Below are 24,453 nucleotides of genomic sequence, written 5' to 3'. Positions count from 1 at the left end.
AACCAGAGATATGAAAAATTGTGCTGTATATGTGTAATAAGAATTACAATGCATTCCTCTGTCATTTATTTTTTTAAAAAATCAATTGAAATTTTTTAAATAAATAAATAAAATTAAAGGATCTGATTGCTTTACTGATAAATTCTACCATGTGTTTAAAAAAGAATTATTATCAATCCTTCTCAAACTCTTCCAAAGAATTTAGGAGAAAGGAACTCTGAACTCATTTTATGAGGCCAGCATTACCCTGGTATCAAAACCAGACAAGGACACTACTGGAAAATTATAGACCAATATGCATGATCAACACAGATGCAAAAATCCTCACAAAATATTAATTAACTGAATCCAACAGCACATTCGTATCCCAGATGACTAAGTGGGATTTATTCCTGAGACACAAAGATGACTCTACAAAAGCAAATCAATAAATGTGATACATCACATCATCAGAATAAAGAATGAAAATCATATGATCATCCTGATAGGTCAGAAAAAATCATCAGAAAAAAATTTTAACATCCCTTCACGACAAAAACTTTCAGAAAATCAGGTATAGAGGAAGTGTACCTCAATAAAGGTCAGATCTGACAATCCCACAATTAACATAATGCTAAATAGTGAAAACTCAAAGCTTTTTCTCTAAGATCAAAAATGAGATAGGATACCACGCTCACCACTTCATGATTGTGAAATTAATCCCTTTTATAATCACTACAAAAAGAAATAAATTTAACCAAGGAGTTGAAGAATCTGTGCACTGGAAACTATAAAACATTGATGAAAGAAATTAAAGAGTACACGAAAATGGAAAACATCCCATGTTCCTAATGGATTAGTATTTTAGACTGTCCACATGGCCAAAAGTGGCATATACACTTAAAGAAATCTTTATCAAGGTTTCAATGCCATTTTCACAAAAATATTAAAAATAGTTCTATTTATATGGAACCCCCAAATACCTTAAATAGCCTAAGCAATCCAGGTGTCTGTAATCCCAGTGGCTCAAGAGGCAGGAGGATTGTGAATTCAAAGCCAGCCTCAGTAATTTATCGAAGTAGTAAGCAACTCAGTGAGATCCTCTCTCTAAATTAAATACAACAAAGAGCTGGGAATGTGGTTCAGTGGCTAAGTGCCCCTGAGTTCAATCCCTGGTACCAAAAAAAAAAAAAATGGCCTAAGCAATCTTGAATAAAAATATCAAAGCTGGAGGTATCATAATACCTGTTTGTAAAAATTACTACAAAACTATAATAATCAAAACATAAAACAGACAAATGGATAATGAAAGAGAATAAACCTACACATATATCCCAGAAATAAACCTACATATATATGGTCAACTAATCTTCAACAAAGGTACTAAGAATACTCAATGAGGGAAAGATAGTCTCTTCAATAAATGGTGTTATGAAAAAAATGGATGTCCATGTGAAAAAAAATAAATTGACCTTTATCCTATACCATACACAAAATTCAACTCAAAATGAATTAAAGAATTAAACATACCATGAAACTCCAAGAAGGAAACATAGAGGAAAGCTTCATGACTTTTTTTTTTGACTGTAACACCAAAAGCATGGGCAATAAATGCAGAATTAAACAAGTGAAACCGTTTCAAACTAAAATGTTTCTGTACAGCAAATAATCAACAGAGTGAAAGAAAAGGCAAAGTACAGAATGGGAGACAGTATTTTCAAACTATATATCTGATAAAAGGTATACTATACTTTTTGGTGTGCTATATAAATCTAGGTAAGGAACTCCTGTAACTCACTAGTGTGCATGTATGTGTGTGGGTGTGTGGGGGTGTGGGAGAAATATAACCTGATATTAAACATGGAAAAATTTCAAATTAGCATTTTCCCCTTTTATAGTTTCACTTTGAAATTTTCAGGCTTACTCAAATGTTCCAAGAATATTCACCCTATTTTGCCAGGGAACACAAGAACTTATTCCTTCTACCAAACTACAATTGTCTCTCCATCTCCTCCTCCCATACTCTTCTGTGTCTTTGGTAACTACTATTCTATCCTCTATTTCCATGGGATCAGCTTTTTTTTTTTAATTCCACTATGAGTGAGATCACGTAGGATTTGCTTTATCTTACTCTGTTTATTCCTCTCTCAAATATTTGTGTGCTTCTTTTTACTCTTGGACCTTTTGAGAGTTCATTAGGGTCAGTTGCAGACATGATGCCCCATTACCCCTAAATAATTAATATGTATTTTCTAAATCAAGGAATTACCTTACATAAATAATCAAAATCAGAAAAGTTGGAGGTATAACATTATTAAATATATAGCCTATAGACCTTGTCAGAGCTCACCAATTTCTTCAACAATGACCTTTATAGCAAAAGAATTCTGTGAATAATGTATATTTTTGAGTCCAGGCTAGCAATTTTTAGACTGTGCCTCATTTGAGTTTTTCTGATGTTGCCTCATGATTAGATTCAGGTTATGCATTTTGGCAGCATTATTGAGGCCCCTTTAGGTCACTGGGGAGTGTCCTTGAAGGATATTTTGAGACCCCAGCCCCTTGCTCTCTTTCTCATTGTTTCTTGGTTGCTATAAGGTGAACAATTTCCTCTGTCAAAACGAACACTTCCTCCTTTTAAGTTGATTATCAAGTATATTGTCACAGTACTAGAAATCTGACTAACACAGGTAGGATTATCACCAATGTGATCTGTGTCCTTTTCAGTACATCACATAAGGAGACATTCAATGTGTATTTGTCCTATTAATGGTGGTGCTAACTTTGATCACCTGGTTAAGGTAATGAGCACCAGATTCCTTCACTGTAGTTATTGTCATTAGTATCTTGTGAAATGCTGCATTGCACTTAGATGGGTATTCTGTTACTTGAAATTGAAACCATCAGTTTTCACGTTCACAGACAATTCTCACCAGAAATTATTATGGGCATGGTAGTCAAATGGTGATTTTCAAATGTCACCATTATTTTGACATGTATTGGCTTTCCAGAAAAAGAGATATCCCTTCTCCTACATGTATTTATTTATATTCTCATGGACTCATGGCTGTCTATTTTTAATATCATTCTATATTTTGAGGCTAAAAGGTCCCAGTTTTTGCAGTCCTGGGAATTAAACCTAGCAGCGATCTACTATGAGCTGTACTCCAAGTCCTTTTTAATTTTTTTTTTAATTTTGAGATGATGTCTTGCTAAATTGCAATCCTCCTGCCTGTAAGCCTCCCAAGTCTCTGGGATTATAGGGCATGCACCACCAGGCCTGGCTTAAATGTCCCATATTTGACCAGGATAATAGGTTGACTCTTATGTACTGTCAGCCCTGTTCCTCTATTTTTTATTGAACAATTAATTGTTTTCTGGTATCACAAGATGCTCCAGGTCCATCTTGTACTTTCTCTGATTCAACCTTGGAATCAGCTACTTTTTTTGTCTTTTTTTGTTTTTTGGTACTGGGAATTCAAACCAGGGGTGTTTTGCCACTGAGTTACATCCCCTCCCCTTTTCATTTTTAGTTTGAGACAGGATCTCACTAAGTTGCTTAGGAACTCACTAAGTTCCTGAGGCTGGCTTCAAACTTGCAATCCTCGAACCTCAGCTTCCTGAGTCACTGGAATTATAGGCATATACCACCATTCTTGGCAATAATCAGCTAATTTTTCAAGGGGTCCTGCATCTTTTCAGTAGAGAATAATTTTTTTAAAATCAAAATTTGGTCATCAACAAGTATAACTGTATTTTAAGAAGTTTCTTATAACTTGGAAAAATATAAAGCCACACTATTGAAAACAAAATGCTCTTTGATGGAAGTATTGGAAGACAGAAGAGATCCACCTATAAAAGTTGTTGGATGCTGGTGTCTTCTGAAAGTAAGTTGCTCTTTGGGATGTGGTACCATAGAGATTAAGAGGAGTAGAATTGGAGATGATTGACAGTGAATCTGGGTTGGAACATTTGAAAGGAAAATAAGTTAATAATTTACATTTAGTGACAACTTACTGTGTGCCAGACAGTGTGCTGATAGCTTTATAAACATTTTATCTGATCCCTTACAGTCATTCTAGAAGGCAGACTGAGATTGACTGGCTGGCTAGTAAAAACTGAGCCAAGGCAAGAACTTAGGGAGGGAGGAAGATGGTGGGAGAGGACATTGATAGGGAAAAAGAATGTATCTCTGGGTTTTGGAGCAGGCAATCTAGTGTCAGACTAGGAATTTGACTGAGTCCCTTGCCCCAGCTCTGTTACTCACTGATTGTGAGGTCTAGGGTGGCCCCATATTATTTTTGAATCTTAGTTTTATTATCTGGATACCTCACAAGATTGTTAAATAATGATTCCAGAAGCAGATTTGTAAATCCTACAGTGCTACACAAATAGAAGTGGTTACTATTTGCCTGACCTTATGAGCCTAGATTCTCCTTTTTGACCAGGAACCATAATTCTTTTTTTTTTTGTGTGGTAGTGGTAGTGGTCGGGGGGGGTGCCAGGAATTGAATCCAGGGGCACATAACCACTGAGCTACATTACCAGCCCTTTTTAAAAAATATTTTATTTAGAGACAGGGCCTTGCTAATTTACTTAGGGGCTCACTAAGTTGTTGAGACTGGCTTTGAACTCATGATCCTCCTGCCTCAGCCTCCTGAGCTGCTGGGATTACAGGCATGCACCATGACTGGACATATTCTTTGGAAATGCAATTGATAAAGATCAAGGACCTATGTCTTTTTTTCCCACATGCCAGGGGATTTCTATAACATACTTTTCATAAGTTTTTTTTTTTTTGGCAGTGCTGGCAATTAGACCCAGGGTCTCATGTGTGCTAGACAAGCACTCTTCCATTGAGCTATACCCCCAGCTCCCTTTGGTAAATTTTAAGTTAGTTAATGCTAGCAAACTTAACACGACTTACATTTCTTATGTAATGCCCTTGTGTAATGCCCTCCTCTTGAGTTTGGGCTAACCTAGGTACTTTCTTTGTTTCAGTAGAATATGGCAAAGGTGATAGGATGTAGTCAAATCATCACATGGGGATTTGACTACATAAGAGTGTGACTTCCAATTTGCTAGCAGATTCTTTCCTTTGTTCATGTTGATGAAACATGTTACCATATTGGGGAGGTCCATGTGTCAAAAAACTAAAACCAGTATCCAGCTAGAAACTGAAGCCTTCAATCCAATAGTCCTTGAGGAACTGAAACTCCATCAACAATCAGGTAAGCTTTGAAGTGGTTGCTTTCTCTTTCAAGCCTTTTGATGAGACCCTAGTCCTGGCTGACTCTTTGCTGCCTTGTGAGAGATCCTGAAGCAGAGAACCCAGATTAGCCAGAACTAGACTTAACCCAAAAATTATGAGATAAATAAATGTCATTTTAAGAGAATCTTGTAGTCATTTGTTACATAGCATTAAATAGCTAATACAGCAAATGCATTTTATATAAGTTCCTTTAATTCTTTGTTTGCTCCAGAATTTCATAGAACACTGTACTTTCTCTCCCTTGATCCAAACTTGAATTGCTTTTCTTCCTCCAAAACCTTTCCACTGTACTTTCTGGATACCTCAATTCATAATTAAGAAATACCCTTAAGGAATATAAAATATTTGCAAAAACAGAGAGACATATCTGGTTCCTAGAGGGTCAGGTTCAATATTTATAAAGACAACAAATCTCTCCAAATCATCTTATAAATTTAATGCAATACAAATAATTTTAACTGATATTACATTTAAAATGTATCTCTTTAGAAGATAAACAACCAGAAATAATGAGGACAATTCTGAAAAATGTGTTATGACTCTTACCATTATTGAAAGACCATTGTCAAACTATAGGAATTAAAACACAGGAGTACTGACTCAAAACTGACAACTAGATCAGTGAAATGCAGTAGCACGTTCAGAAAAAAAATTCAACTTATAAAAAATTTTCTGCATTGAAATGATATTTAATTCATTGGTGAAAAGATGGATTATGCAATAAACAATGTTGGGATAACTGGCTTATGATGTGGCAAAAATAAAGTTGGATGTCTGTCTCATTCATTACATCAAAATAAATTTAAAGTGGGTCAAAAATATAAATTATTCAAAAATCACCTGTGCTTTATTTGTAATCGCCACACATGGAAAAACCAAATGTTCAACAGTAGGTGAATGGATAAACACTGGAGGATAACTCAGCAATATAAAGGAGCAAATTCTTGATACAAGCAATAATTGGAATGAATCTCAAAATCATTATGCCGAGAGAATGAAGGCAGATAAAAAAGAGCATGTACTGTATGATTCTAGTTTTATACAGTTCAATAGCAGCTAAAACTATATAAAACTGATAGAAGTAAGAACAGGGCTGGTGATGTGGCTCAAGCGGTAGCGCGCTCACCTGGCATGTGCGGGGTGCTGGGTTCGATTCTCAGCACCACATAAAAATAAAATAAAGATGTTGTGTCCACCGAAAAATAAAAAATAAATATTAAAAAATTCTCTCCCTTAAAAAAAAAGAACAGTAGCACTTTGAGGATCAGGATGAAGCTTTTATGTTTTTATTAGTGCCTTGTAATTATACATAATAGTGGGGTTCGTTGTGATATTTATATGTACACATGATATAATACCTCCAATTCATTCCCCAGTACCTCCCCTTTTCCTCTCCATCTCCCTTCTCAACCCCCTTCCTCTACTCTGCTGGTCTTTCTTTGATTTATTTACATATGTTACTTTTTTCATTGGTGCATTATAATTATACATAAAAGTAGGATTCATTGTGGCACATTCATATGCTTATATAGCATAATTTGGCATATAGCATAATTTTAGCAAAATGAATTGAACATTGAACATTTCATTTAGGAACTGAGTGTTTAATTGTATGTAAATTATACCTCAATTTTAAAAGATTGGTTAAAATAATACTCATAAATTATAGAAAAAATATGAATAAATATTTTCATAGTCTACAGTGGTGAAGGTCTTTCTTGTTTTAAGACAAAACCCAGAAACTATAAAATAAAGGATAGATGTTGTTTTCAGTTTATTTTATCTTATTATATTATGCTATTAAATAAGTAATCAATTTACAGGGTGGGATAAGCTGAATCATGATCCACCAAAGTTATCCACATCTTATTCTCAAGAACCTGTGATATGTACCTCACATGAAATAGGACATATTCCAGATGCAGCTACATTAAGGATGTTGAAATGGAAAAATTATCTTTGATTATCCATGTGGTTCCAATATAATCAGAAGGTCTTTAAGAGAGGGAGGGAGAAAGATTAGAGAACAGAGAAGATAAACAGGGTCAGAGAAGGAAACAGTTGGAAGCACACCTGTGTCAGAGAACACAGGTTTGACGATGCTCTGCTGCTGACTTTGAAGAGGGAGAAAGGGGTCACAAGCCATTGTTTCTAATTTTAAAAATATTTTTATGCAACCATAATAATTCCATCAACACAGAATCGCTTGAATAAACTATGTTGCATCCATATAATGAAGGATGCATGTGAAAGGTAGAGAGGAAGTTAGAAATGGATGATGGTCTAAGAGAACTTTAGCTTAACCTTAAAACTTTGAAAAAAATTTAAAGACTTATTCCTGTACACTTGAATAATTTAAAATTATTAAAAATGTAAAGGCGAAAAGAAAAAGTATGTATCTATATACCTTTGAAAGATATCACAAATATAGAATGGCTGGGTGCAGTGGTGCACACCAGTAATCCCAGCTACTTAGGTGGCTGAGGCCCAAAGATTGCAAGTTGCAGACTAGCCTGAACAACTTAGTGAGACAGTATCTCAAAACAAAACATAAGTGGGCCTGGGAATGAAATTCAGTGGTAAACTTCTGGCTAGCATGCACAAGCACTGGGTTTGATTCTCTGCAGTAGAAATAGAAAGTAAAGTGTGAATAGAAAAAGCACTTGCAAATAGTGTTCTGTAGTGGGATCTAATTTTTTATTATATAAAAATGTATTAGTAGAGAAAATATATAGCAAAAAACATATACCAAACTAGTAATAATAGTTGTCTTGGGAGTGTGGGATTTTGAAGGAATTCTCACTTTCTACATTGAATATTTATATAATGTTAAATTTTTATAACATGTATTAATTTGTAAGCAGAAAAAAATTGAACACATGTGTTTTTAAATATCCTCACCTCCATATCCTTAACTAGTCATAGTTCTTGAATGGAAACATCAGAAATGACTCTGGTTAACTGTAGTAGAAAATGAAATTATTGGAATTGGAAGATGTGGCAGTCATTTACTCTTTGCTTAATTTCCCAGTCCTCCTAAATTTAGATTGGGTCATGTGATTAGTTCTGGCTAATGGGCTGGGTGTTTAAGAAATTATGCTCAATCCTCCCACTCTGTCTTGTTTTTCCTGTGGCAATCATGGAGGGCTAATGTGCTAGATCAGTCAACCACAAGATGTGGGGAGCGTCCATCAGCCTGGATCCCTAAATTATGCTTGGAAGGGAGAATTCTGATATACATTAGACCTGCATTAGATTTTATATAAGCAATAAATAAACTGTGTCACGTCATTGAGAATTTTTTTTTAAATTATCAAAGCATAAACCTACCTATCCTGAGTATTAGAAAAGGATATCAGGTAATCCACAAAATCCCTGAGAAACACCTAGAGAGCCAGGTAGGACCAGGAATCAGGGATGGAATAACATGAACCTAAGGGTGGCATGGCCGCTAAGATATTAACTACATGAATGATCTGGTAGGATGATGCTGTTACCCCCATTATCTGCTAAACACTTGCCACTATGCACCTAGTCCATACCATCCCTTCATACTGTACTATCAGATTCTTTTTTTTTGCCATGATAACAGGATTTTTAGTTTTATTTTAAAAGTATTCATCTGCCAAAGACACACAATGAAATATTTATAGGTGAAAAGACATGGCTTCTGGTATTTGCTCTAAAATATTCTGAAGAATGTGCAGTATTGAATGTTTTCCATAATAAATGATTTATTAAAGAGTGCATTCCTCAACCTAAAAGTAAATGATTCCATTATCTCATGCAAAGGAGTGTTTGGTTTCTTTCACCTTCTTTTTTCTTTCTTTCTTTTCTTTTTTTTGGATTTCGTATCTTTTTTTTTTATTGGTTGTTCAAAACATTACAAAGCTCTTGACATATCATATTTCATACATTAGATTCAAGTGGGTTATGAACTCCCATTTTTACCCCAAATACAGATTGCAGAATACACATCCACATTTTTACATAATGCCATATTAGTAACTGTTGTATTCTGCTACCTTTCCTATCCTCTACTATCCCCCCTCCTCTCTCCTCCCATCTTCTCTCTCTACCCCATCTACTGTAATTCATTTCTCTACTATCTTAACTTTTTTTCTTAACTTTGCAACAGCTGCCTTGAAAGAAAAATCATTCAATAACTCTACACATTTTTGTGTCACTCCCTTAACATTCAAAGTTTCAGGCAGGATCATGTGATTGGTGATGCTGAGTCCCCATGCCCAGGCACCAGCTACCAGGGGATGGAGAGAAACATGTGTCCCCTACTTTCTGGTTTTGGTAGTGCATGGTGGAACCCTGCCTCCAAGCCTGTCTTGGGATTCTTCCCAAATTGGAATTGGGTTTGAATGATGAGCCCACTCCAATCTACATCTCCTTCACAGGCAAATACTTCACCTCTTTGACTTAACTGAAACTTGCATCTCCCATTAAAAGAGGAAATCTGACTAATATGCCAATTCTTTAGCCAATAATATCCTCCACTCATATACCTTATTGTCCTTCCATCACAGCCCCAACACTAGATGAACACAATTCCCCAGTTTCCCTGTGCGAATCCTGGGCTCATAGAATTGCTCAGATGGGAGCCACTAAAAATTCATGATACCCAATGTCTCATGATACCCATCTCACAACCCTGTTTGCCTAGTAATTTTCCAAGTCTTCATGGCAGCTCTAAGAAACGTCCATTATACTCCTTCCCACAATTCCATTTCACTCTCTCTCTCAGCAGATGACCTCACCTCCTACCACACTGCAAATAGAAGACACCAGACAGCAAGGTCCTTAATTCCTCGCCATAAAGTACCTACAAACACATGAGATCCCTACCTAACCACCCTTCACTCCTTCCCTCCTGTCACAGTGGAAGAGATGTCTTTTATGTAGTTGCTGACTAATCCTTCTATCAGAGCTCTATGCTCCATTTTCCTCTAATTTCTCTGGAAACTTGATATATCAACTCCTTTTCTCCCTCCCTCCTATATCTTCAACCTTTCCCTTTCTTTTATTCTGCCTTTGAACATGTTGAAGTCTCTTGAATCCCTAAAAAACAAAACTAAAAAACACTGCCTCTGTTTCTTTAAAAGTCAGAATTTAATTTATCATGTGACCCAGCAATTTCACTACTAGGTATGTACCCAAGAGAAATGGAAACATGTCCAAAAAGACACTTGTACACTGGTGATCATAGAAACAAAATTCAGAACAGCCAAAAGGCAGGAAAAAAAAAACAATGCCATTCAACTGGTGAGTGCATTTAAACAAAATATGGTGTATCTAATATACAAAATGTAATTCAACGATTTAAAACAATAGACTACTGATATATGATATATTATGACTAAATCTCAAAAAGTGGTCAGTAAACAAAGTCAAACATAAAAGAACACATAGAATATGATTCCATTTCTATGAAGTCCCCACCCCTTAAAGGGCAAATGTATAGAAATGGAAGTAGATTCATGATTACCTGGTGAGATGGAAAGTGAGTGAAAATGGACAAAAGGGATGTTTTGGAGGTGATGGCAATGTTCTGAATTGTAGAGCATTTTAGTGATGGTTGTACTACTCTGTAAACAAGATAAAATTAGTTTAATTGTATACTTGAAGCAGGAAAAGTTTATGCTATGTAATTATACCTCAATAAAGATACTTAAAAACAAAACATGGTCCCAGTGCCTCATTGCTCTCTGGCTTCTGCTCTCTCTCTCTCCTTTCTGTCACAGGTAAACAGTTTGAGAACATTGTTTTACTCCTGTCCTCACTTCCTCACCTGACATTCACTTTTGTATCTCGTGTCCTCTATTATATATTAACCCATTTCATTTTGCCTTTTACTCCTTCCTCTTTAATCCATTTTAATTTGCCATCCATTCCTACTACTCCATGGAAACTGTTCTTTGCGAGATTCCTACTGATTTTGTTACTAAATCTGGTGGATGGCTTTCAGACTTTGTTTTATGTCATATTTGGCACTGTGGACCACTCCTTCTATTCGGAACGTGATTTGCCCTTGGTTTTGGTGACATATACTCTCTACTCTTGGGCCACTATTACTGAGTCACTTGTAGGCTCCTCTTCCTTTGCTCATTCCTTAACTGTTTTTATTTTACATTTTGTTAGGTTATGTCTAAGCCGTTTTTTCTTCTTACTCTGTACAGTACTGGTAGTCAATCTCATCCATTTCTATGGGCTTAATATCCATCTATTTGCTAATGGCTTTCAACTCTATTGCTTCAGCCTACCTTTCTTTTCTGAATTATAGATCCATGTGTCCAGCTGCCAGATGTTCTCCTGGATGCCTCTTTGGGTATCACACAGACACTTAAACTTCAGAGGTCCAACTTTTGTTTTTCTATTTATATATGTTTTAGCTAACACATAGTAATTATACATATTCATAGGGCACAGCATGATATTTCAATATATGCATGCAACATATAATGATCAGATCAAGATAATTCCCACATCTATCAACTCAGACTTAAATCATTTCTTTGTGTTGGGAACATTCAAAATTATTTCTAGGGGCTGGGGTTGTAGCTCAGGGGTAGAGCACTTGCCTAGTATGTGTAAGGCACTGGGTTTGATCCTCAGCACCACATAAAAATAAATAAATAAATTTATTTATAAATAAATAAATAAATTAAAGGCTACATCTACAACTAAAATAAAAAATATTTTAAAAAATCTTCTCTATTAGCTATTCTGAAATATACATTTAATTGTTGCTAACCATACTTATACTATTATGTGCTATAAAATATTATTTCTCCTCTCCTACTGTACACCATACCCATTAATCATCTTGTCTCTATTCTTCCCTCCCACACACCATCTAAAATTGAATTCAGTGTTTTCCAACCTGAAACCTTTTTCTCTTAGGGTGTTCTCTTTCTCAGTGAATGGGTCCCTCATCTCCCGGGTACCTTAGCCATAGTCCCAAACTTCATTTGACTCACTCTGTTTACTACTACATATAATCCATTTACTGATCATGTTGATTTTTAAAATCTCCTAAATATTATCTAATACACACATTCAACATAGGAATTGGTGGACCTTGGAAGTTTTCAATTCAGTATACATGAATATACTGAATTGCAGGCAAAATTTGGTGTGGTAGGTAGAGTAGCATTTTTCTGGGGAGTGCAGGCCACAGTTTTCATCACAGGCTCAGGCTCGTGACTCAGCAAAAAGATAAGAACTTTTTTTCTAAATCCAATCATTTTTCTTTAAACATACTACCACACTGACCAGATGTAGTTACTACATGAAAATCTCCCTATAAGAGCCTTTCTGCTGTCTTAGAGTTGCAAATTGAGAAGAGATCTTGCTGAGGTCATGAGGTCACTAAATCTAGCAGTGCTGGGTGTACTCTGCTCAGGGGGGCTACTGATTGTAGCCTGAATCCTTTTTCCCTTTCTGCCCACAGGTCATTTATTCTCTTTTCTTTTTCCTCCCCTCTCCCATCTCTCTTTCTTCAACTTCTAGTCTCTTTAACTCTTTCTAATTTCCTTCCCCAGCTTCAGCCTCATGCTTCATTAACAGAGATAATAGGGTAATCAGATCTCTGACACACAAAACTTGAAGCCTCTTAAAGGTAAGACTAAGGGCAGAAATCATTCTGTTCATTGAATCTCATTTGCAAAATCCTCAATACCCCCTTTAAGTAAGAAAGGGGGCCTGAGCTTGAAGGTGTAGGGTCAGAAGTAGGGAAACCTTAGCCCAAAAAATAGCTGTACTAGGCTAGGAGAAATATGTGAGTCAAAAATTTTAACATTTTTGGGGGGCTGGGGATATGGCTCAAGTGGTAGCGCACTCCCCTGGCATGCATGCGGTCCGGGTTCGATCCTCAGCACCACATACAGAGATGTTGTGTCCACCGAAAAATAAATAAATAAATAAATATTTAAAAATTCTCTCTCTCTCTCTCTCTCTCTCTCTCTCTCTCTCTCTCTCTCTCTCTCTTTAAAAAAATTTAAGATTTTAAAATCTATGATTCAAGTTTGGAAGATTTAAGTTATCTAACCCAGTCTTCTCCTCACCTCTCACAAATGGTCCTTGATTCCTATCTTTTCTTCAACCTGTATTTCTGTCAAGTTCTGTTGGCTCTACATAAAAATATATTCTATTTTGTTTCATTGATCAATGTGTCCATTCTTTCTCCAATACAACTCTCTCTTGTTTACTGTCACTTTACAGTACTGTAGCTGTCTTGAAATTAGGTAGTGTGAATCCTTTGGCTTTGTTCTTTTCCTTCAGTGTCATTTATTTTTCCACATAAATTTTATAATCTTTTTTTCTAAATATACAATGAATTTTGACTGAAATTATATTGAATCTGTCTATATATTAAATAGGAAAGAATTGGCATATTAACAATATTATCTCTTCTTGTTTTTGAAAATGGAATAGCTCTCCATTTATTTAGATCTTTGATTTCTTATTTTTTAAACAACCACCATTATCATTTTTAAAAAATATTTTCTAATTGTCCAGAGATCTTTTTAAAATTTATTTATTTTTATGTGATGCTGAGAATCAAATCCAATGCCTCACACATGCTAGGCAAGTGCTCCACCACTGAGCCCCAGCCCCAGCCCCTAGATCTTTGATTTCTCACAACAGTGTTTCGTAGTTTTCCATATTCAAACCCTGTACATATTTTGTTAGCTTTATACCTAAGTATTTCATTGCTTTGCTATTATTTTAACTCGTTTTTTTTTAATTTTCAAATTTTAATTACTCATTCCTGGTACATAGAAAAGCAATCAATATGTGCATTGACTGGTATCTTGCAACCCTGTCATATTCTCTTATTAGTTCCAGGAAGATTTTTATTTTTTTCTTTTGTTTTAGACTTTGTAATCTAAAACAAATTTGTAAAATCTTACAAAAGTTGATAGTTGTATTTTTTTCTTAGTACTGGAACTGAACCCAGGGGTGCTGTACCACTAAGCCACATCCGCAGCCCTTTTTATTTTATATTTTGAGCCAGGGTCTTGCTAAGTTGTTGAGACTGGCTTTAAACTTGCAAGCTTTCTGCCTCAGCCTTCTGAGTCACTGGGACAACAGGTGTGAGCCACCATACCTGGAAAGTTGTAATTTTTTCGTTAATGCATTATTATTATTGTTATACATAATATTTGGGTTCATTTTGACATAATCATATAAGCATGTAATATAATTTGCTCCAATTCAGTCCCCAGTACTTCCCCTTTCCCTTCCCTCCTCCTTCCCCCTATTCCCATTCCTCTACTCTACTGATCTTCCTTCTATTCATAGTTTTTTTAATTAGTGCTTTATAAATATATATAAAGGTGTATTTCACCTTGGTATATTCATATGTGTGCATAGCATAGTCAGGACATTTTCATTACACTGTTATTCTCTTTCCATCCCCCCATCATCTTCCTCTGATCCACTGCTCTTCCTTCTATTTTAATGGGACTCCTCCACACCCTTTTACCCTTATTTAGGTCTAGCTTCTGCATTTGAGAAAACATTTGACCCTTGACTTTCCGGATATGGCTTATTTAACTTAGCATGATGTTTTCCAGTTCCACCCATTTTCCAGCAACTACCATGATTTCATTCTTTTTCATGGTTGAATAAAATTCCATTTTTATTTATCCATTCATCTGTTGCCAGGAATCTGGACTGGTTCCAGCTTAGCTATTGTAAGCTATGCTGCTTTAAGTTTTGATGTGCCTATATCACTATAGTATACTACCTTTTACCCTGCACAAAAATCAACTCAAAGTGGATTAAAAACCTAGGATTAGACAAGAAACTTTGCAACTGATAGAAGAAAACATAGTGTCAATACTCCCAACATATTGGTACAGGCACTGACTTCCTTAACAAGACTCCTCAAATGCAAGAAATAAAACCGAGAATCAATAAATGGGGATAGTATCAAATTAAGAAGCTTCTGCATAGCAAAGGAAACAAGAGCAGGAAGAGACAGATCCTACAGAATAGGATATCTTTGCCAGCTGCTCCTCCAACAGGGGATTAATATCCAGAATATATAAACATAAAAAAGAACAAAAACCCAATTATTAAATGGGCAAAAGAAATAAATAGACAGTTCTCAAAAGAAAAAAAATTACAAATGGCCAACAAATACATGAAAAAAAACATGTTCAACATTCCTAGCAATCAGAGAAATACAAATCATAACTACATTGAGATTTCATCTCACTCCAGTAGAAAGGCAATCATCAAGAATAAAAATAATAATAAATGCTGGCGAGGATGTGGGGAGAAAGATACACTCATACACTGTTCATGGGACTGCAAATTAATATAATCACTTTGGAAAGCAGTCTAGAGATTCCTTAAAAAGCTAAGAATGGCTGGGTGTGGTATTACATGGCTGTAATCTCATCAACCTGGGAAACTGAGGCAGAAGGATCCCAAATTCAAAACCAGCCTCAACAACTTAGCAAGATCCTGTCTTAAAATAGAAAAAAAAATAGGGCTGGGAATGTAGCTTAGTGGTTAAGCACCCCTGGGTCCAATCCTTGGTAACCCCCTACAAAAAAGCTAGGAATGGAAATGTGGAAAGAAAAGAAAAAAAAAATACAAACAAAAACAAAAAATCAAAAAACTAGGAATGAAACCACCATATGACCCAGCTATTTCACTCCTCAGTATTTATCCAAAAGATAAATTGTATTTTCATTGTAATTTAGTTCAAATATTTTTAAAACTCCTTTGATACCTCTATGACCTATGTATTATTTAGAAATGTGCTGTTTAATTACAAAATGCTTAGAGAAATCCCAACAATCTTTCCATTATTGATTTCTAGCTCAATTCCATTTGGGTATGAGAACATATTTTGTATGATTTCTATTCTTTTAAATTTAAGATGTGTTTTATGGCCCAAAATATGGTTTGTCTTAGCAAGTGTTCCATGAAAGCTTGAGAAGAATGTGTATTCTGCTGTTGTTGGATGGAGTGTTCTATAAATGCTAATTAGTTCAAGGTGATGAATAATGCTATTTAAGTAAAAATATATTTGAAATTTGTCCACTTATCATCTTTCACCATTACTATCCTAGCTATCATGATCTCACAACTGGCCTCATAACTAGGCTCTTCACTGGTGTTTATTTCCAGTTTTGTCAGTACTACAACCCTCTCTCGGCATATAAGGTAGAATAATTATATAGAGGATCATATTATACCCAGCTCAAAACCCTCCAATGACGTTTCACTATAACTAGAATAAAATCTGAATGCCTGTTGAGAGCCACAGCCGAAGGGGCCCCAGCAAACTTTCAGACTGCCAGCTGATGAGCTGAAGGGGCCCCAGCAAACTTTCAGACTGCCAGCTGATGATTGGCTCACAGCGGCCCCAGCAACATCTAGCTGATTGGCTCCTCTGCGGTGAAGCTCATTGGGCTGTTTCCCTGCCCTTTCAGGCCACGGAGCTGCTCATTGGGGGACTTTTTGGCTCCACCTGTGCGACCCAGCCAATCGGCCTCAAGAGGAAGAGGATTGTGGGAGGTGTGGAGGCTGGGGGTTGGGGAGTGTGGCTTATGGGAAGCCGGTGGTGGCAGTTGGGCTCTGAGGGTTTTTTCCTGAGGAGCTGTTTTGTTTGGCTTGTGTGGTTCTAAAAATAAAGTTAGTTTCTTTTGACAAGTGGCTCCTGAATTGTGCCCAGCCAGACTGCGGCAAATGCCTTCTATGACTGACATGGCCTTACATGGTCTTGATTCAGAAGTTTTTTCCTGTCTCGTGTTAAGTCTTGCCTCTTATTCTCTCTGGTCAGATTTCTTTCTTGCACCAAGCAAGAAAGAGGGATAGGGCATTTGTCCCAAATACCCCAGGGCATTTGTCCTTCTGTTTCACTCTGCCTGGGATGCCATGCCTCTAAACTCTCATGAAATGACTGTTTTTTGGGTTTTTATCATTCAAATTCCCTTCTACTCTCACATCCATGGAGAGTCCTTCACTGATCTTATTCCCTAGTCTCACTCCATTCATTTCCTTAACACTTTCGACATTTTGAAATTATATTATTCATGTTATTTGGTTGTTTATCATCTTTTCTCTAACTTTTAATTTTTTTTTTTTTTAGTTGTGGATGGATATTTATTTTATTTTTATGTGGTGTTGAGAATCAAACCCAGTGCCTCACACATGCTAGGCAAGTGCTCTACCACTGAGCCACAACCCCAGCCCCTTTTCTCAACCTTCTTCAACAAGTAGTTAGCACTGAGAACAGTGCCTGCCCTCCCCCCGCCCCATCAGGGATTAAACCCAGGGGCACTTAACGACTGAACCACATCCCCAAACCTTTTTTAAAATATTTTATTTAGAGACAAGGTCTTGCTGAATTGCCTAGTGCCTCACTAAGTTGCTGAAGTTGGCTTTGAACTCAGCCTCCTGAGCCACTGGAATTACAGGTATGTGCCACCTCCCCCAGATACCTTACTCTCTTTGATGTCAGGACTGAGGCAGGTGGGGAAGGGAGGAGGAGGGCAAGTCTAGTCTCAGGCAAGTGGAGATGGCCAGAATGGGAAGAAGGAGTGGAAAGAGAAATGCAGACAGACTGTCGTTCATATTTTTGCCTTCTTTATTGGCCTGGTTTTCATTACTGTAATAAAATAGATTCCCACAATTTTATGTCTTTCCTTCAGTAAATCATTAAATTCCAAGTAATTAGGTTACATCATGTGTCTACACCTTGGCCAAAGGTAAGTAGTTCCACCAAAGTTGCTTCTCCACAAAATTTTTGTTGTTTCTGCCAAAAGTATCACAAATGTAACATATATTTTAAAATCAATTTATGTATATTTATGCTTTATATCTGGAAAGAGTAAGTTAAAACTTACTCTCCTTTCAAATACAAGGTTAAGAATGACTATATGAAAATTCTATTAAAATTTAATTTTAAAAATTTAAAAATGATTAACATTTAGCTGTACAACTGTATTTGCTGAGAAACTTTTTTTAAAAAAAAAATTTGTAGTTGTAGATGGACAGAATACCTTTATTTTATTTGCTTATTTTTATGTGGTGCTGAGAATTGAACCCAGTGCCTCATGCATGCTAGGCAAGCACTCTACCACTGAGCCACAGCTTCAGTCCCATTGCTGAGCAACTTTTAATGTAATTTGTTTATATATAAAAATTGAACTATATCAAATAAAGTATGCAACTAGCAATTTATTTAACTACATGACAAAAATAATAATCTAAAGTTTTAGAAATATCTCAATTTTGATTTTTATTAAAAAAATAAAACATTTTTAAAATGTATTTCTTATAAGTTATTTTTAGTAAACTTAACTTTTAAGTTTTACCTGATATGAGAAAAAATTTTTTTGGTACTGGGGATTGAACTCAGGGGTACTCAACCACTGAGCCACATCCCCAGCCCTATTTTGTATTTTATTTAGAGACAGGGTCTCACTGAGTTGCTTAGTGACTCCCCATTGTTGAGGCTGGCTTTGAACTCATGATCCTCCTGCTTCAGCTTCCTGAGGCCCTGGGATTACAGGCATGCACCACCACACCCGGCAATAAAATATCTTTTAACATAACTAACTGCTAGGTAGTCTTTCAGGTATTGTTGAAATTCTTTTAGTTCGGCACTTGACATAATTAATAATGAGCTGACTTTTGCAGAATTAAATTTAAACTGTTTATAATTTTCAAAAGTTGAGTAACATAAAAAGGCAATGAAGATAAAACGAATTAGTTAATTTGGACATAATGGACAATGGACACACAGGCCAATGCTTGCAATGGAACTTTGAGAATTAGCAGTCAAAAGAAAGTCTTCCATGGTTCTATGACTATAGACTGTAGCTCAGTGGTAGAGATTTTGAGATTTTTGGTTTTGGGTTTTTTTTGGTATAGAGAATTGAACCCAGGGACACTTTGCCACTGAGCCACACACCTTATCCTTTTTATTTTCAGTTTTGAGACAGGGTCTTGCTAGGTTGATGTGGCTGGGCTCAAACTTGCAACTCTCCTGCCTCAGCCTCCTGAGTTGTTGGCATTATAGGTATGCGAACTGTACCCAACATAGAGCATGTTCTTAGAATATGCAAGACCCTGGGTTCTATCCACAACAACAAAAAGAAAAAAGAAAAGGAAGGAAAGGATAAGTGGAAGAGGAAGGGAAGGGATGAGAGGGAGAGAGGAACAGAGGAAGAAATGAAAGAATTTATCTTGGCTTTATAGCACTGATCTTGCATATATTTCATGTGTCTTCTGCAAATTCAATGTCAATGTTATTCATGCAATACCCAAGACAACCCAGCTAGACAAATTGAATACTCAAAAGTAAGATTTTGTTGAGTAAGTCTGAGCTTTAGAGGGTCACATACCATTGTAATTTAAGATCTTTTTTCTCATGAAGGACAAACTTTCACCCCTTTGAGGACAACGTGACCTCTGTTGAGAATGCTTGCCCTAGAGTAATTTAGTTTTGAGTGAATACAGTAAGTTAGAATAAATGCTAGCATGCTGAGGGGTGGGGATGTGGAAGAAAAACCAGAAGTATTTACTAGAGACCAGCCCTTTCTGACAACAGAATGGATAGATAACAAGCTTTTCCCTAAACTAACAATTTAAAAAATGTCTTTGTCCAACATAACACTACTAAAGCATTATGTTGTGAATTCCTTGTTATTCAAAAGTTAGTCAGCTCATTGTTCACTACTCAAAAACAATATTATTTAAATCTTACATATTATTTCCACTCCAAGGCCAGGAATTTCCTTTTATATTTCTTTGCAACCCCTTCCAGATATGCTGCAGGCTATGAACTAAACTATACATTTCTCCACCATTCAAACGCTATATATTCTACTATGGGGTGAAAATGAAGAGAATGGAAATAAATGTATACATCTGCATAAAAAAAAATCACACATACTCAGGCTGGGTTTGTGGCTCAGTGGTAGAGTGGTCGCCTAGCACATGTGAGGCACTGAGTTCAGTCCTTAGCATCACATAAAAAAAATAAATAGAATAATAATCCAATTTTTTTAAAATCACACATACTCATATGCAAGGAGATACTAAGAATGATTATAGTTCTTATTACAAAAACCAATTCAAAGAACAGAGTTTGTGTTTATAACTTTCCTTTCTCTCTATTGAATGTATATGTGCCTTCTTGCCTTTAATAAGCTGGTCATAGTAACTTTTGAGGTAGGGTGAGGCCCTTTAGGGTTCTGCATGTATATGACTACTGTATTCTTTAATTAATATTTATTACTGGACATTGTCAGGATGAAAGCACCCAGGTCATAGCCTAGAACTCACATAGAAGGTAAATTGAGCCCTGCTTCACCATGTCCAATAATCTCAGGCACGCCTTTTCAGACAAGTTGTGCCTTATTCTCCTAAGGGACCCAAGAAGTCACCTCCAAAGTGTTTTAGTGGAATCTGATATCTCAACTTCATTGGGTTGTGTAATCTGCCATAACTTTTGCTACTGGACATGGAAATGCTAGGATCATCCAGTGAATCTTCTAAGTCCCAAACATGCCATTGATTCAAAGCCATGAAGTTCACCAAATGACCAGGTGGAAGTTTCACCCTCTTATGAATCAAAATGTTTGCAAAGTTTTGCTAAAATCATGAGAGGTGTCACCTCCATTTATATCATTTGTTTCTTAGACATATGTGTCCTGTTTATGAAAGAAACAGTATCATGTATATGCGGATGTTAATTCACAATAAGGGGAGCTAGGGAAGAATAGAGTTAATTTAGATTAGACAGAGGGGAGTGAAGGGAGGGGAGAGGCATGGGGTAAGAATGATAGTAGAATGAATCAGACATTATTACCCTATGTGCATATATGATTACATGACCAGTGTGATTCTACATCATGTACAACTAGAAGAATAAGTTATACTCCATTTATGCATGATGTGTCAAAATGAATTCTACTGTCATGTATAACTAATTAGAAGAAGTAAATTTTTTAAAAATCTGTATCATGTATTGGTCATTAATGCAGGGAGTATACTGAATTCTAAAATGGCCCTCAGAATACATAAAATGTTGTTCTCGGTCATCATCACTAATCTTCCATAAGCCATCCACCATTTTGTAAAGTCAATTGTTTTTGTGTAGATTGTGTATGTGATAATAACAGGTAATTCCATAGTCATGAGACCATTATTTATTTCACTGTGAATATGTTCCATCATCTGAAAAAAATATATATGTGATATTTCAATGACATGTAAGGTATTTAGAAAATTTAAGGATGATGGTGCTTGTAGAAACCCTATAAGCATGGAAAGCAAATCTATTCCATAATGCATTATTAATTCAGCAAAAATAAATTATACTAACAACGTGATGGAAGGGGTCCAATTTAATACCCATGTCATTGAAGGACGTGTTTGTTTCCAAGGAATGGCAATATATTGGGGCTTCTACTCCTGAGGCACTCAGTGTTGCTGGTAACCAAGTCAAATTAATAGAAGGTAAATCCATGTTGAGCCCATGCATAACACTCATCACTTTTACTGTGGCAATTTTGCTCATTGGCTCATTAAACAGACACTCTGGTATCTGCAGAACGAGGTTAACACAATTCCACACACTGGGTCATCATGGTCTTTTTGGTAAGCATTCACATGGGACCCAAATATTCCCACACAGCTCATTCTGTGAGATTTGTTCACTTACTCCTCAATATATACATGGGCAAAGCAATTAGAACTGTGTCCTGAACACAATGTGTGCTCACTATGTATTTCATTGCATTATTGTTATTGCTATCAGTTCTCCAATCTTGTTTCTTCCTGGTCTCTGACCATCTGGCCTGACTTAATTGATATTGATCAGTGCCTCAGGCTAGGTTGCTTTCTGGATACAAAGATCTTTACTTCCTATCAGGGTCACATCAGTGGGGTTGTAGTACCATAGATCAACTTCTGACCAGTTCTTAGTTATCATGCCTGCTCTGGAATTCTTTTCTTTCTCAAGAAGTAGTTTATCTGGGAACTCCACATAAGGCCTAAGGGATGAGCCTAGGGAGCTAAGCAATTCAGTCAGCCCTTTGGTGAAAGAACATTGTCATTGCCTGCCAAACTTACCTTTGGTGAATCAGCTGGCACATGCTCAGAATGGGTGGCTCAGGTTGCAAGGTCATTTAGGATTCATTATTCTGTGTTCAAATTCTACAAAGATCCAGTAATTTAATTTTGTTGAATTGATTGTGAGGTGGCAGCGGTTGTTTCTCAAAAAGAGAGTAGTTATTTGATGAAGAGAGCATGGATTTTGCACCAAGATGCTAGGAACTTTATGCCTTGATTCTCCAACTGGGACTTGTCATACACCTTCCTAATCTGTCACTCAAACATATTCAACCAACATGTGACTACAGTGTTCATGCGCTGTGCTGGGTGCTGGGTGTTCTTGTTCCCAAGACATGGCCAGTCTGGGGAGGGAAGCAATGACAGCACTGAAGAACCACAAATGGCTGTGGGAGCCCAGAGGAGCAAGAGATCAGCTCTCCCTCTATGAATAAGTGTAATTAATCACAGATGGTGTATGTTAGAAATGTCCACACAAATGCATGCAGGTGCATTTATACCTACAAATATAGGCATTTTATGTTACAATTGATAATGGATATGAGTCGGCAGTCAGTGTGTGTGGGTGGAAGAAGCATGTGCCTCGGAAGTCAGAGATATGGTTTAACCCACCAGCTCCCTTACAAGGTTCCTGTATGCCCTCAGACACATTCCCGCCCCCTCTCTGGCCTTGTGTCCTGCTTGTAAGATGCGAGCAGTATTCATTCAGTGGCCTGGTTTCTGTAAGCATCACTTTGGATGGTGAGTGTGGAGCAACCCAGGTCATACCTGGTACATAGTAGGTGCTTCATGAACGAGAGCTACAGTGATGGGAATGGGGTGACATTCAATGGAAAAGTACCTTTAATTTTTTTTTAATCTTTATTTTTATTTGTTTATTTTTATGTGGTGCTGAGGATCGAACCCAGGGCCTCACACATGTGAGGCAAGAGCTCTACCACTGAGCTACAACTCCAGCTCCTGGAAAAGTGCTTTTAAACCAGGCCTGGTGCACTGTACACATAAGCATGAAGGTTGAAGCCTAGCGTGTACATCTATGGGGGCCCATTTGTGTATGCAGGAGGCACACATGTAGAGATGACCACATGTCAAACTGGGCTCTGGGTTTGAGGGCAGGACAGGGGCCAGCTTCAGCTAAGAGACTCTTGGCACAGGTAGTACCATGGGACAGGGTGACATGTCTAGTGGCCTCTGCCTCTACTCTGAGAAGCAGATGTCAGAATCAGATCAGAGCCTACCTCAAGGGGAGGCTGCCAGTATAGAAGTAATAGAAGGAAGCCTGAGTTCCAGGCCTTCTGGGGCAGCACTATGCCTGGGACACTTCCCACCTGTACAGAAAGAACACTGAAGCCAGGCAAGAAGGTCTATTTTCAGTTTTGGCTTTGTTTTATATCAACTGTGTGACCTGGGAACACTCTGCTTCTCTCTGGGCTTCATCTTCCTCATCCATAAAGCAGCAATGACAATGGCCACCCCACTCAGCTATTGTGAAAATTAAATGAGGCTACACATGTGGAAGCAGATGGCACCGTGACTGTGCATAGTAGTCTAATAAATGACAATAATGACAATGAATGTCTTTCCTGCATTCCATTTCCCAAGTGATCCTCCTAGCAAGCAATACCTGTGCTAACAAGCCCAGACATAGGGCCAGATGCTGGAAAAATGTATCCCTTTATGCAGCCAGCACATAGAATGTGCAGGAGACTATACCCCGCTGCTGGGAAGAGACTCATGCCCTGTGAGAGTCAGAGATTAGCCAGAACAGAGAGAGATGGAGTCTAGGCTTGGTGACTTGACTATAAGGAGGAATGGATGGGGAGGCCTTCCTGGACAAGATCTTGGAGCAGGAGCTGGATTTTGGAAGGGAGTTGGGGAGACAGAAAGATGCAGTAAAGGCTGAGGACACAAGCTGCCAGTGTGATTCCTGCCATGAGTGGAGGGTCATCAGCCCTGAGTTGGGGAGAACAGGGACTCAGGGTGGATCTCTCAAGGGAACTGTCTGTGCACAGGATGGTCGCCAGATGACAGAGGGACAGAGGAGGGCAGCAAGGTAGGTAAGAGCAAAGGCAAAGAGTCATGAC

The sequence above is a fragment of the Callospermophilus lateralis genome, chromosome X (genome assembly GCF_048772815.1).
Source record: "Callospermophilus lateralis isolate mCalLat2 chromosome X, mCalLat2.hap1, whole genome shotgun sequence".
In the NCBI taxonomy this organism is placed as follows: Eukaryota; Metazoa; Chordata; class Mammalia; order Rodentia; family Sciuridae; genus Callospermophilus; species Callospermophilus lateralis.
Note: the sequence above shows the minus strand (reverse complement) of the source record.